This window comes from Somniosus microcephalus, chromosome 6 (genome assembly GCF_052327205.1).
Source record: "Somniosus microcephalus isolate GS21.2 chromosome 6, FLI_Smic_1.0, whole genome shotgun sequence".
Taxonomy (NCBI): domain Eukaryota; kingdom Metazoa; phylum Chordata; class Chondrichthyes; order Squaliformes; family Somniosidae; genus Somniosus; species Somniosus microcephalus.
The window spans coordinates 249,531,344-249,544,538 of NC_140992.1; positions in this window are offsets into that span (position 1 = coordinate 249,531,344).

The following is a 13,195-nucleotide window of genomic DNA, read 5'->3' on the forward strand; positions in this document are numbered from 1 at the left end:
TAACAACTTGTCCTTTCATCTCCTACCTTCCCACCATCCAGGGCTGCAAAAACTCCTTCCAGGTGAAACAACAGGTTGGGAGGAAGTGTGAAGGTAGCTGTGGGAGTCATTGGGCTTATAGTAAGTAGATGAGTAGCTGAGAAATAAGATAAGGCCCAAAAACAGGTGGGGGCATCATCCAGCGCTATTTGCCTGCGCCCGTTCAAAATTCACTGGAGGCCTTGGTTCTGGGGGTCCAAAGATGCTGTGAGGTTCTCTACCCGCAGGGGGCAGGAGGACTTGCAGGCAGAACACAACAAGGATCTCGGAGGTGATTGCTCAAACCATCACTGCAACGAGTGTTGCCCCCAGGACCTGGATCCAGTGCCACAAAAAGTTTAGTGCCCTCACACGAGTGGTCAAGGTGAGCGAATGCCATATCCCACCATCTGCACCACTAACCTCACACACTGCTCAATGCACCTCACCCCCATCACTCACCTACCAACAATCTTCTTCCCTTTTGTTCTTTCCTCCCCCTGTACCTTTCCCTGCCTATGAACTTGCTTAAAACCTGTTACATCGCTAACTTTTGACAGTTCTGATGAAAGGCCATCGACCTGAAATGTTAACTCTGTTTGTCACTCCACAGATACTACCAAGCCTGCTGAGTATTTCCAGAATGATGTCCTTCTCTATCATGGCTTAGCCTGAGGTTGAGGGGTGACCTGATAGAGCTCTTTAAAATTATGAAGTGGTTTGATAGGGTAGATGTAGAGATGATGTTTCCACTTGTGAGGAACACTAGGGGTCATAAATATAAGCTAGTCACTAATAAATCCAATAAGGAATTCAGGAGAAACTTCTTTACTCAGAGAGTGGTGAGAATGTGGAACTCATAACCACATGGAATGGTTGAGGTGAAAAGCATAGATACATTTAATAGAAAGCTAACCAAGTACATGAGGGAGAAAGGAATAGAAAGATGTGCTGATCGGGTGAGATGAAATAAGGTGGGAGGAGGCTCGTGTGAAGCATAAACACTGGCCGCATGGCCTGATTCTGTGCTGCAACTTCTATGTAATTCTATGGAATCTATGTTTCAAAATGTTAACTGGCTTAGCTGATTCACAAATAACAGGAAGGTGGGAAGAAATTAGAAACATCAATATAAAAGGGGGAAAGCATTATAAAAAAAAGGCCCTTAAGTGATGTACCAAGGGCAGTAAAAAGATAAATATTAATACAATGTAAGTCAGGAAAGTAGGGCCGGATATTAGTGGAAAGTAAATTCAAAATAGTCATCAGGAAGACCTTCTTTGTTCAAAGGTGATGAATCTTTAGAATAAACTGTTGCCCCAGGTTTAGCAGACATGAAGCAGACAGCAAACAGCAGCATCTATACTGAGCCAGAGAACTTTAAACATTTCCTTTAATTCAGTCTCTAACTTTGTTTAACTATGGCCTCAGATTGATAATTGATTGCACAAGCGCGCTATATTATGGTAAAGATTAATTATGGATATGCACATCCAAGCTGATATTTCATTCACAACATTTGGCATGTGTTCCCTTTAAGTCTTTGTTGTGTATAGACACGATTGGAATTGAAACCATAATCCATTTGGATCAGGCAAGCAGAAGGGGTGGTGAGTTTTAATGCTGGATTCACTCCGGACTCGTCTAATTTATCCTATTTACAAAGCACTGAACCAACATAAAAGGAGTTCCTAAAGGCAGACACATTGCTGCATGACTCAGAGACCTATGTCTACCAGTGTTACTGCTAGCACTCTATCTGAGTGATGTAAAACGATCTTATAATGAGCTGATCAGCTGTATAGGCGCATTTTATATTGCACCCACTGGAGCAATGGTACAATATATAAAGCAGTAATAAAAATCTGATTTGTTATTCTCACTCTTTAACTCATTCATTACTTGCGCCATGATTTTTGGCACAGAGACAACAGTATCATTCAGGTAAGAAGAGGCGCCAAAAAATGTCATGTCCTCTGTGTAGACTCTCCCCAGGGACCATAAATGGCGCTTAGCCTCAAGTCTGCAAACTGTGATTGATTACAAAAATTAAATAAAGCCTTTAAATGCTGTCAAGATCAGCTTTTAAAGTATGATCCAGTCTCGGCCAACTGCATCACAAAACATGAATGATAGTGAACTGAGTACAATCACTATCCAATCAAAAAATCATTTAAAGTTCATAATCAATTAAAGCCGTTTTTTATTGCCTCAGAGCAACTCTTCACTGGGCATCCAACAAATATGAATATTTTGGAAAATATTAACAAACCCTGTATTGAAAGATTCTAAAGTCTATGGATCCCACAAACAGTTCAGACACAACCCCTCTTGTAACCTCTTGAGGCCTGCAGTAGTATTTCCAGTGCAAGGTTTTATTTTATTTCAGAGTATTGAATTGAAGAGGAAGGTAAGTGCAGGAAACAAACACTTTCCCACATGCCTATCTCCTTATTGTTAGTGCCTTTAAAAATAGATATACTAATGCATCTCCTAGGACATTGCTTGTGGTAAGTCAGAGGACACACCGTTTAATTACATCGCTTCGTTAAGCCACAATAAGAACCCTCCCTCATGCTCATAACAGTCAGATATTCCCACTACAAGGTTTCTTTCTCTCCCACAAAGCAGGTTATGTCTCTCTTCTCTTCTCACCTTCCCCCTGCTCAACTCTTCTCCTTGTTCTTAGGCAGTCCCTCGGAACCGAGGATGACTTGCTTCCACATTAAAAATGAGTTCTCAGGTGACTGATGAGTCCAATGCGGGACCTACAGTCTCTGTCACAGGTGGGGCAGACGGTGGTTGAAGGGGCCGATGGGTGGGGTGCTTGGGTTGACGTGTGCTTCTTGCGCTTGGCTTCCGCTTGCTCCCGGCGAAGAGTCTCGAGGTGTTCGGCGCCTTCCCGGATGCTTCTCCTCCACTTTGTGCGGTCTTGGGCCAGGGATTCCCAGGTGTCGGTAGGGATGTTACACTTTTTCAAGGAGGATTTGAGGGTGTCCTTGAAGCGTTTCCTCTGCCCACCTGGGGCTCTCTTGCCGTGCCGGTGCTCCGAGTAGAGTGCTTGTTTTGGGAGTCTCGTATCGGGCATGCGGACAATGTGACCCGTCCATCGGAGCTGATCGAGCGTGGTCAAAGCTTCGATGCTGGGGATGTTGGCCTGAGCAAGAACACTGACGTTGGTGCGCCTATCCTGCCAATGGATTTGCAGGATCTTGCGGCGGCTGCGTTGGTGGTACCTCTCCAGTGCTTTGAGGTGCCTGCTGTACATGGTCCATGTCTCTGAGGCATACAGCAGGGCGGGTATCGCTGCTGCTCTGTAGACCATGAGCTTAGTGCCGGGTTTGAGGTCCTGGTCTTCAAACACTCTCTTCCTCAGGCGACCGAAGGCTGCACTGGCACACTAAAGGTGGTGTTGGACTTCGTCGTCGACGTCTGCCCTTGTTGACAGTAGGCTCCCGAGGTATGGAAAGTGGTCCACGTTGTCCAAGGCCTTGTCGTGGATTTTGATAATCGGGGGGCAGTACTGTGTGGCGGGAGCAGGTTGGTAGAGGACTTTTGTCTTTCGGATGTTTAGTGTAAGGCCTATGCTCTTGTACGCTTCGGTGAAGGTGTTGACGATGGTTTGGAGTTCGATCTCCGAGTGAGCGCAGACGCAAGCGTCATCTGCATACTGTAATTCGACAACAGAGGATGGGACGACCTTGGATCTGGACTGGAGGCGACGGAGGTTGAACAGTTTCCCGTTTGTTCTGTAAATTAGCTCCACTCCAGTGGGGAGCTTACTGAGGGTGAGATGGAGCATTGCAGCAAGGAAGATCGAGAAGAGCATTGGTGCGATGTTGGTGTTGGTGCTCAACAGGGGTTCTTTGTTCGCCTGCTTCATTTCCAATTCGCGTCTACCTTTACCTTTCTACTTTCCCACTCCAAAATGTTGGCCCGCCCCTCAGCTAGATCCTCCGGATGGTCTCTTTCTATTCTCTTGGGCGACTCAACAAATCAGAAATCCCCTGTTTTTTGCTCCCTTCAGGAATCTCTCTTCCTCTTCCTCCCCTTCCCCAAGAAGAAGCTTTTCCTTCCCACCCAAAGGGTGTCGCTCCCTTTTTCAATCCCTCCAAAAGAATTTCCCTCCTCTCTCTTTCCCACACAAGAGGGAGTCTTTCCTTCGCTCTTCCTCCCCTCCCAGCAGTGTATGTCCCTGCTGCATTCTGCCCCATCCCCTCAAGAGTAACCTTCTTCTTCTCTCATCATCTCTGAGGGATCTTGTCAGCCTTCCTTGCACTTCAGAACAGTTTGCGTCATTCATTCTTCTCTTGTGACTGAAATAAATAAAGTTGATGGTTTGTTGATTGGTGATGGACCCCTATTCATGTGTATATCAAAATCTTCATCGGTCATATGAAGAAAGAAGTTGGCTCCTTCTCTCATACATTGAAGCCCAGCCGCAAGATGGCTTCTGGGAATTGTTATCTTTTACACTGAAGGCAAACGCCTATGCAACCACATTTTGTTTGTTTAGATTGGGACTGTTACATTCAGCTTCTGAACACAGAGAAACAGACCACCAGTTGGTGACCATGAAATATGAGTGGAATGTGTACCCAGACTCTAGAATGTTCCGAGGTTTTGGGAGATGGGGCGGTGGGGTGGCGGGTACATCAAGCTGCTCATGGAAGGTGAGATGGAAAGGGACATTGTTACAGTCAAAGTTCTAGTAGATTTTTGACTTATAGCAGGTGTGAATCTTTTATCTGCTTGTTGTGTGATTCATTTTATTTTTAAGGGTATGATAGTCAATCTCCCGTGGTGTTGCACATGGAGAGTCAAGACCAAGTACAGTCTTCAGTTGAAGCAGGGCTAGAGGACAGGGGATAATTGGACCAGGTGTGCAGATATAATTCAGTCCCCCATTTTGAAGTCAACATTCTGTCCGTATTTTATATGTTCCTATTAGAAGTTGCTATGTCTACATTTATAATTCAAACTGCCTATGCAAACTCGTCTTGCTATAATTACATAGTCCTTCCAGTGACGGTGTTGCAGTGCCTTCACTGGGAGGGAGGGTAGAATTGCAGAAAGACCAGGTCACATCGGCAAGTTTCCATCATAGCTATGGGCAAGGAAATTTATAATAGAAAAAGTTGACAGGGTGTGCAGGTTGGGTGGAGAAAAGCCGCGAAAGTCAAAACATGTAGTACGTACGCTTTCAATGACCAAAAGTGCATATTTTGAAAAGGGTTTAATAATGGAGCATCAAACATCTGTATGACCGCTCTACCCTCTAAACTCCTGAAACACAGATGTCCAAATTAATTTAATATACTGTATTCGCTGCTCACGATGTGGTCTCCTCTACATTGGGGAGACCAAACGCAGATTGGGCGACCGCTTTGCGGAACACCTCCGTTCAGTCCGTACGGGTGACCCTGAGCTTCCGGTCGCCTGTCACTTTAATTCTCCGCTTCACTCCCACTCTGATCTCTCTGTCCTCGGGCTATTGCATTGTTCCAATGAAGCTCAACGTAAGCTCGAGGAACAGCACCTCATCTTTCGATTGGGCACTTTACAGTCTGCCGGACTCAACATTGAGTTCAACAATTTCAGATAATTATCCCTGCCCCCATTTTTCATGCAGTATGATTTTTGCCATTCCCATTTGCAACATTTTATCTTTCCTGCCTCTTACAAAAGTACAGGATGTTCTTTCTATTTCTTCCTCCCCTCCTAACCGCCCACCCCCCTGTCTCTGCACCTGCTTAATATCTGTTACATCTCCAGCTTTTTCCAGTTCTGATGAAGGGTCCCAGACCTGAAACGTTAACTCTGTTTCTCTCTCCACGGATGCTGCCTGGCCTGCTGAGTATTTCCAGCATTTTCTGTTGTTATTTTTGTCCAAATTACAGCTCAGGTTGCCAACTCTGATTGGACGTCTTCCTGGAGGTTTTATCATGTGACCTCTCACCTCCAATAGCCCTGCCCAGTCAAACAGCCTTTGTCCACATCTCCAACATTTTTATAACTAAAAGACAAAAGTTTTCAAAGAAAATGAAAAAAAAACATTTTTTTTTGAATGCCTTTATGATTATTCGGCCAGGTTGCTCGCAGCAATGTCCTGGAGATTAATCTTTAATTCCTGGCGACTCCAGGAGAATCTTGGCAGGTTGGTAACCCTAATTACAGCCTGTGGGCCTCATGCAACCCAGGAACCTGACAATCAGGCCTAAGATGTTGAATTGCCAGGGCTCATTGGCCACATGTGGCCTACTCAGTTCTATTTTAGCTTATACTTCTTACTGGATGGCTTATCCTGTATGGATGTCATGGGACTAAGGCTTGGCAAGGGCTGGTCTTTATAATTGCTCCATTGATAGATATACCTAAATCAAAACACTAAGATCTGTTAGAATTATCAGCCTCAGATATATGCATATAATGGGAACATTGATTTATACTTCATATATGCAGCCTGCGAGGCTCTATGGTAAGCACCTAGCAGCTCATGAAGCCAAAAGAGTTTGGACACCCTGCTGTACAGTGTTCAATGAAAAACAAATCTAACTTGATTACACTGTGAAAATAAACCAAATAAAAATACTGTGGTGTTTGTATCAAAGTAAGAGACATTAAACCAGAGGTCTGGTGATTTTGGTCAGTAATAAATGACTTTGTAATGTTAGTGTAAGATAGAAACATAGAAACTAGGAGCAGGAGTAGGCCATTCGGCCCTTCGAGCCCGCTCCGCCATTCAACGAGATCATGGCTGATCATCCAAACCCTAGCACCTGGTCCCTACACCGACAGCCATCCCACCCAAGCCCTATCCCCGTAACCCCACGTATTTAATCCCCTCTAACACTAAGGGCCAATTTTTTTTATCATGGCCAATCAACCTAACCCGCACATCTTTGGACTGTGGGAGGAAACCGGAGCACCCGGAGGAAACCCACGCAAACACGGGGAGAATGTGCAAACTCCACACAGACAGTCACCCAAGGCCGGATTTGAACCCGGGTCCCTGGCGCTGTGAGGCAACAGTGCTAACCACTATACCACCGTGCTGTGATGGGAATTCAGCTGGCAGTACTTTTCACTTGAAGGTCTTAGCCAAGCATTTCCTCAGTCAAGTACAGCCCACTATTTTAAAATCTGGTGAAGTTTATTATCCATAGGCCATTTTTCTATGATGTACACAGGACCCCGATTGCCATTTTCGGAGACAACTGGGTAGAGCATGTGCCGTTTCTGCTCCGGCTACTTTTACTGGCGGTACAGCAGAAGAGGCCACCACTGCACCGCCCCCCCCCCCCACCCCCCGCCATGGTTTCAATTATAATTGTGGAGCCAGGAGGAGCAGGAGTGTTCCTTTGGGCCTCACAAAACTAAATTGGCCAGTGCCACCCCAGACTCCTCCCCCCACCACCCCCCTCCCCACCCCCCCAAAACCGGCGATCGCAAATCCATTTCTCCCCTTCCCCCCTCCCCCCCCCTGCCTCCAGCACTTACCTTGCTGCCATGTCGGGCAGCCTCCAGGCCAGCTGATATTGCGCTGGCCTGAATCCGCCGAGCTTGGTGCAAGCAGCCCACTGGTTCTATTTAAATGAGGTCCAGGCCTCAAAATGGCTCCCACCTTTTTACTCCCGCCACGGCTAAGCGGCCGGTGCACTCCATTGGCCAGTCGCCTGACAGTTAAAATCTACCCCAGCGTGTCTTGGTAGCACATATGAAATAATACGGTGCGTCAAAGATGTAGTATAAAAGAATTTCAAATTTTAAGCGAAAAGCATCAATATATTAGTGTTAAAAATGGCACTGAGATAGGGAAAACATTTTGACCTTTCCAAGGTTGCTTCCCTGCTTGTATTTTATCTGCTTTGCTACACACAGAAGCTGAATATCCTCACAGCTAATAAAAATCGTACATTCTTTAATGTCAAAGTTAAGCATTAAATTAAACCAGTGTTTCACCTGAGATGTCATGTGGATGGCAGCTTTAATATGTAATACAAAAATCAAACACACTCCCTGAGGAAACGGCAACAAATCCCGGTGTGAGTTGACAAAAATAATCTTCTTCAATGATGGTCTATATGATTTTTTGGGAAAAAAAACAGAGAGTCCTTAATTTCCATGTGTTTCTTTTCTTGTTTCCATAAGTTGTTAGCATGCAGATTCTTCAAAGAAAATTCATCTCAGAGACGTAAGCCCTGATGTTACTCCAGCCCACCTGGTGGACACCCAGTGGGCGGGCAGTTAAAACTGGGGCGGTGACTTGCGCCTGCTGATCCTGCTGCCCTCCTACGAGATGCCATTTTGACCTGCTGTTTTTAGCAGGCACAGGGACGCCCGCTGGAAGGCAGCGGGTTCCTGCTTTAAATATACAGATCTGGCTCCAAAGACGTCATCAGGGCCCCACTGCAATTTTAACTCCAGAACTGAGCGTAGACGTCGTTGGAAGGCCACCCTAGAGGCCCAGAAAAGTAAGTGATTTAAATTGTTTATTGGTTTCCTTGAAGGACCTGGAGTAGCAGCAGTGCACCTCCGAGCCCCACAAGGAAACTTAGGGCCTCTGCTGCACGGGCTTCCCTCCCACCACCCACCTCCTCCCCTCCCCACCCGCCGGCCACAATGTCCCCTCCTATCCACTATCTGACAGCTGAGGACCATTCCTTTGGATCATCTAAAATCCCGCTCCTGCCCTTCAGCCAGCTCGGGCTTCCCACCGAGTTCGAGTAGGAGACTCAGTGCAAACATGCAAATGAGGAACAGGAGTTAAAATTGCAAGGGCCTCATGCTGCAGGGGGCACTGGACAGTGTAACGCCCACCTTGGCACCCGCTCACCCTGTCTGTGTCCCAAGTTAAAATTGGGGCTATAGGTCTTGTTGTGGGGAGGTTGGACTTTAATTTATAGATCACTGATTTACTAAAACTCACCGGGCTCGGTTTTGTCAATGGGGAGCTTTTGGAGGCGGGACTCCCACTTTTTGGGTTGTAGTCCCGCCTTGTGGCCAACCCACGCTACTTTCCCTTCATTGACCTTGTTAAGCCCGCCCAGTGGGCTCAGCAGGACAATTAAGGGACACCTGGTTACTGGTGACATCAGCGATTGACATTTCATCTGTCAAGAGCTTTTGACAGATAAAAAATCAGCGTTTGACAGCTCTGTGAAGCTGTCAAACACTGACAATCTGTCTTCTAACTTGAGTCCTTCTACTCAGACTCAGTTAGAGATCTCTCCAGACCAGAAAGCAGAGGCTGCAGCTTTTGACAGTTCAGCAGCTATTCTGCTTTCTGTGCCAGAGAGCTCAGGGACTCCCAAGAACTGAAGGAAGGAAGCCTGCAGGAAGAAGTAGAAGTAAGTAAAACTTATTAAAACACGTTACACTTACCTCACACACTTACCTCTGCACACATGCACACATTACTCACCTGCACAACCGACATCTCGACCCCTCCAACCCCTGCAGACCGACAGTCCGCCTCACTAACTTGGCGTGGTTCGGAGCCGTCGGGAAGCCCACACTTCAGGGATAAAAATAGGGATTAGGCAAAAAATTGCCTGTTAACTACCGGTTAACTGGCAGTTAATTGGCACTAATCCCCTTCCCGCCTCGGGGAGGCGGCTCCCAGCACAGGTCGGGTACCCGCCTCCTGGGACATTGGCACAGAGGCGGGTTGGGGGTGGAATGGGTTCCTGCCCCCGATTCTGCAATTTTCCCACCACTCCCGCCTCCAAACCCGCCTCCTCGGGGCTTGGAAAATCGAGCCTGTAATGTATGTACATTTAAGAGGGAGAACTACTTTTTACAGCTCCTGTATCCTGTAGTACCGGCAGTGACCACACCTGTATATAAACCCTGACTAGTGATCTGTACAGTCAGTTGCAGTTTGAACCCTCATTCAGTAAATACCTGTTGATCGTTCCCTTCAGTCTGTTGTCTGATTATTGAAGAACACAGCATTAAGATACACGGATACAACATTGGCGACGACGCAGATTCGAACCTACCTGCAACTCTGCATCACCTCCCAGGGATTCGCTCCTGGAGAACAGTGGAAGGAGGTCGAGTCCAGAAGCACGGGCGTCGACCACGGGCAACCGCCCAGTCATCCAGCGGAGATTTGAGCATCGCAGGGGAGACTGTCGAGAGCCAGGCTTGGCTTTCCAGTCATGGTGGTCCAGCGAAACGGGCTGGCAACAGGTACTGCGCAGACAGTTCCCAGACAGCGGCGGCTAGAGCCGACCAAGCGGCACAGAAAAAGGCCGAGCAGCGTCGACGGGGGAGAGAGAGAGGGCAGAGCGCACAGGGCGCAGCCGGTGTTCAGGACCGAGCGGCGTCAACGGGGAGAGAGGCAAGAGAGAGCAGAGTGCAGCCGGTGTTCAAGGGCCGAGCAGCGTCAACGGGGGAGAGAGGCGCGCAGGAAAATGCGCAGAGCGCAGCCGGTGTTCAAGGGCCAAGCAGCGTCAATGGGGGAGAGAGGCGCGCAGGAAAACGCGAGGCACTGCTATTGCCACGAGGACCGCAGAGAGCGGCATTGGCAGCAGCGCAGGAGCAACGCACGAAACCCACAGGGCGTCGCCATTTGCCACGAGGACCGCCGAGAGCGGCGTTGGCAGCAGCACGGGAGATGCCATTTTAAGCCGCAGCGGGGAAGAAAGGAAAGCGCAGGAGACGCCATTTTAAGCCGCAGCGGGGAAGAAAGGAAAGCGCGGGAGACGCCATTTTAAGCCAGTCTAACCACACCCAAAAATGCCAAAGAGTGGCAGTATCACAGTGTTCGACAATGAAGTCGAAGATTGGACGACATATGTCGAGCGCATAGAAGTATACTGCAAGGCGAATGAAGTGCCAGATGACAAGAAAGTGCTGGTATTGTTGAATTCAATGGGTGCAAAAACGTATGGCTTACTACGAAACCTAGTAACCCCAGAGAAGCCAGTAGAAAAGGATTTTGAAAACATAGTGTCAATCCTACAGCACCACTTAAACCCCACACTGCTGCTGATAGCAGAAAGATTTAAGTTTCACAAAAGGAACCAGCATAAAGATGAAAGTAATGCTGAGTATTTAACGGAACTGCGCAAGCTATCAAAACACTGCCAGTTTGGAACGGGACTAGCAGATACTTTAAGGGACAAGTTTGTGTGTGGGCTTCAAAGTGAAGGAACCCAGAAACGGCTTCTATCAGAAAAGGATCTTACGCTGGACAAGGCTTTCAGCATTGCAGTATCACATGAAGCAGCAGCATGGGGCGCTGCAGAGATACAACGGAGACCGCAAGAATATGGCACAAATGAAATGTCATACGAAACAGTGAAGTGCTATCGCTGCGGCAGAACACCACACGACCATAATGATTGCTGGTTCAAGGACAAAGTGTGCAGACAGTGTGGAAAAGTAGGACACATAGCAAGAGTCTGCAGGTCGGGAAAGAAAACCAGCAGCAAGAAATCTCCACAGGAGAAGTACAAGAAGGTACATAAGGTGGCGGAGAGTAGTTCAGACGAACAGAAGAGTGATACAGACTCCGGAAGCAAGGAGCTGGGTTGTCTGAAACTACATAATGTGATCAAAACGGAGGATCACCAAACTATCTGGGTCACGCTCAAGATAGCAGGAGTCCAAGTGAAAATGGAATTGGACACACGATCAGCTCTAACAGTCATAAACCGAAGGGACTACAAGCTGCTATTCTCACATATACCCTTGAGAGATACAAAGATTGTCTTGAAGACGTACACGGGGCAAAAAGTCTACCCCAAAGGAAAAATAAGGGTGAACGTTATATATAACGGCAAGGAAACACCAAAAATGGACCTATATGTATTGCCAGATGAGGACCACCACTACTAGGACGTGAATGGATCCGGAAGATACAGCTAGATTGGCATTCCATACAAGCACTGACTGTAGGTGCCAAAAAGGATGACGACGTCATAACTGGACAACTGTCAAAAATGCTAACTGACGCACAAGTAGTGTTCCAGCAGGGACTCGGAACACTAAAAGGCATAACAGCGACGATCAAAATAGAGGAAAATGCAAGCCCAAAGTTTTTTAAGGCCAGACCGGTACCTTATGCGATCCGCCCAGCCGTCGAAGCAGAGCTGGAAGGTTTGGAACGTTCAGGAGTACTGTCCAAAGTGGACTGGAGTGAGTGGGCTACACCCATCGTTCCTGTAATGAAGAGGTCGTTGAGTAGTACGCCTGGGGAACCAAAGAAGGTTCGCATCTGTGGGGACTTTAAGGTGACAGTGAACCCAGTCCTTCACACTGTACAATACCCGCTTCCGCGGATTGAAGATATTTTCGCCTCGCTATCTGGAGGGAAACGCTTCACTAAGATTGATCTGGCCCAGGCGTACCTGCAAATGGAGGTAGAAGAAGCCTCGAAACAGTACCTCACGATCAACACTCAAAGGTTTCTACCAATACAACCGGCTGGTGTTCGGGGTAGCATCAGCTCCGGCTATATGGCAAAGGGCAATGGAACAAGTCCTGCAAGGGATTCCAGGGACCCAGTGTTATTTGGACGACATCCTGGTCACGGGCGAAAATGACAGTAATCACCTCGCCAACCTGGAGCAGGTGCTCACTAGATTGAAGGAATATGGGCTCCGAGCTAATCGCCACAAATGCGAGTTTTTCCAGAAGCAGATCTCGTATTGTGGCCACGTTATTGATAAAGAGGGGTTACATAAGTCCCCTGAAAAGATTGAGGCCGTAGTCAAGGCTCCAGCACCGGAAAATGTGTCACAACTGAGGTCATTCCTCGGGCTGGTGAACTACTACCATAAGTTCTTGCCGAATTTGTCTACCGTACTACACCCACTGAACACCCTACTGCAAACGGGGGTACCATGGAAGTGGAGTGACGAATGTAAACGAGCTTTCCAGAAGAGCAAAGCATTGATCACATCAAAAGAGGTGTTGGCTCATTTCAACCCAGCACTACCAATTCGGTTGGCGTGTGATGCATCACCCTATGGCATTGGAGCGGTGCTGTCACACAAATTCCCGGACGGCTCGGAGAGGCCAGTAGCCTTTGCGTCTCGGTCACTAACCTCAGCCGAGCGTAACTACACCCAGATTGACAGGGAGGCCCTCAGCCTAGTGTGGGGAGTGAAAAAGTTCAATCACTATCTGCACGGGCAGAAGTTCACCTTGCTGACTGACCACC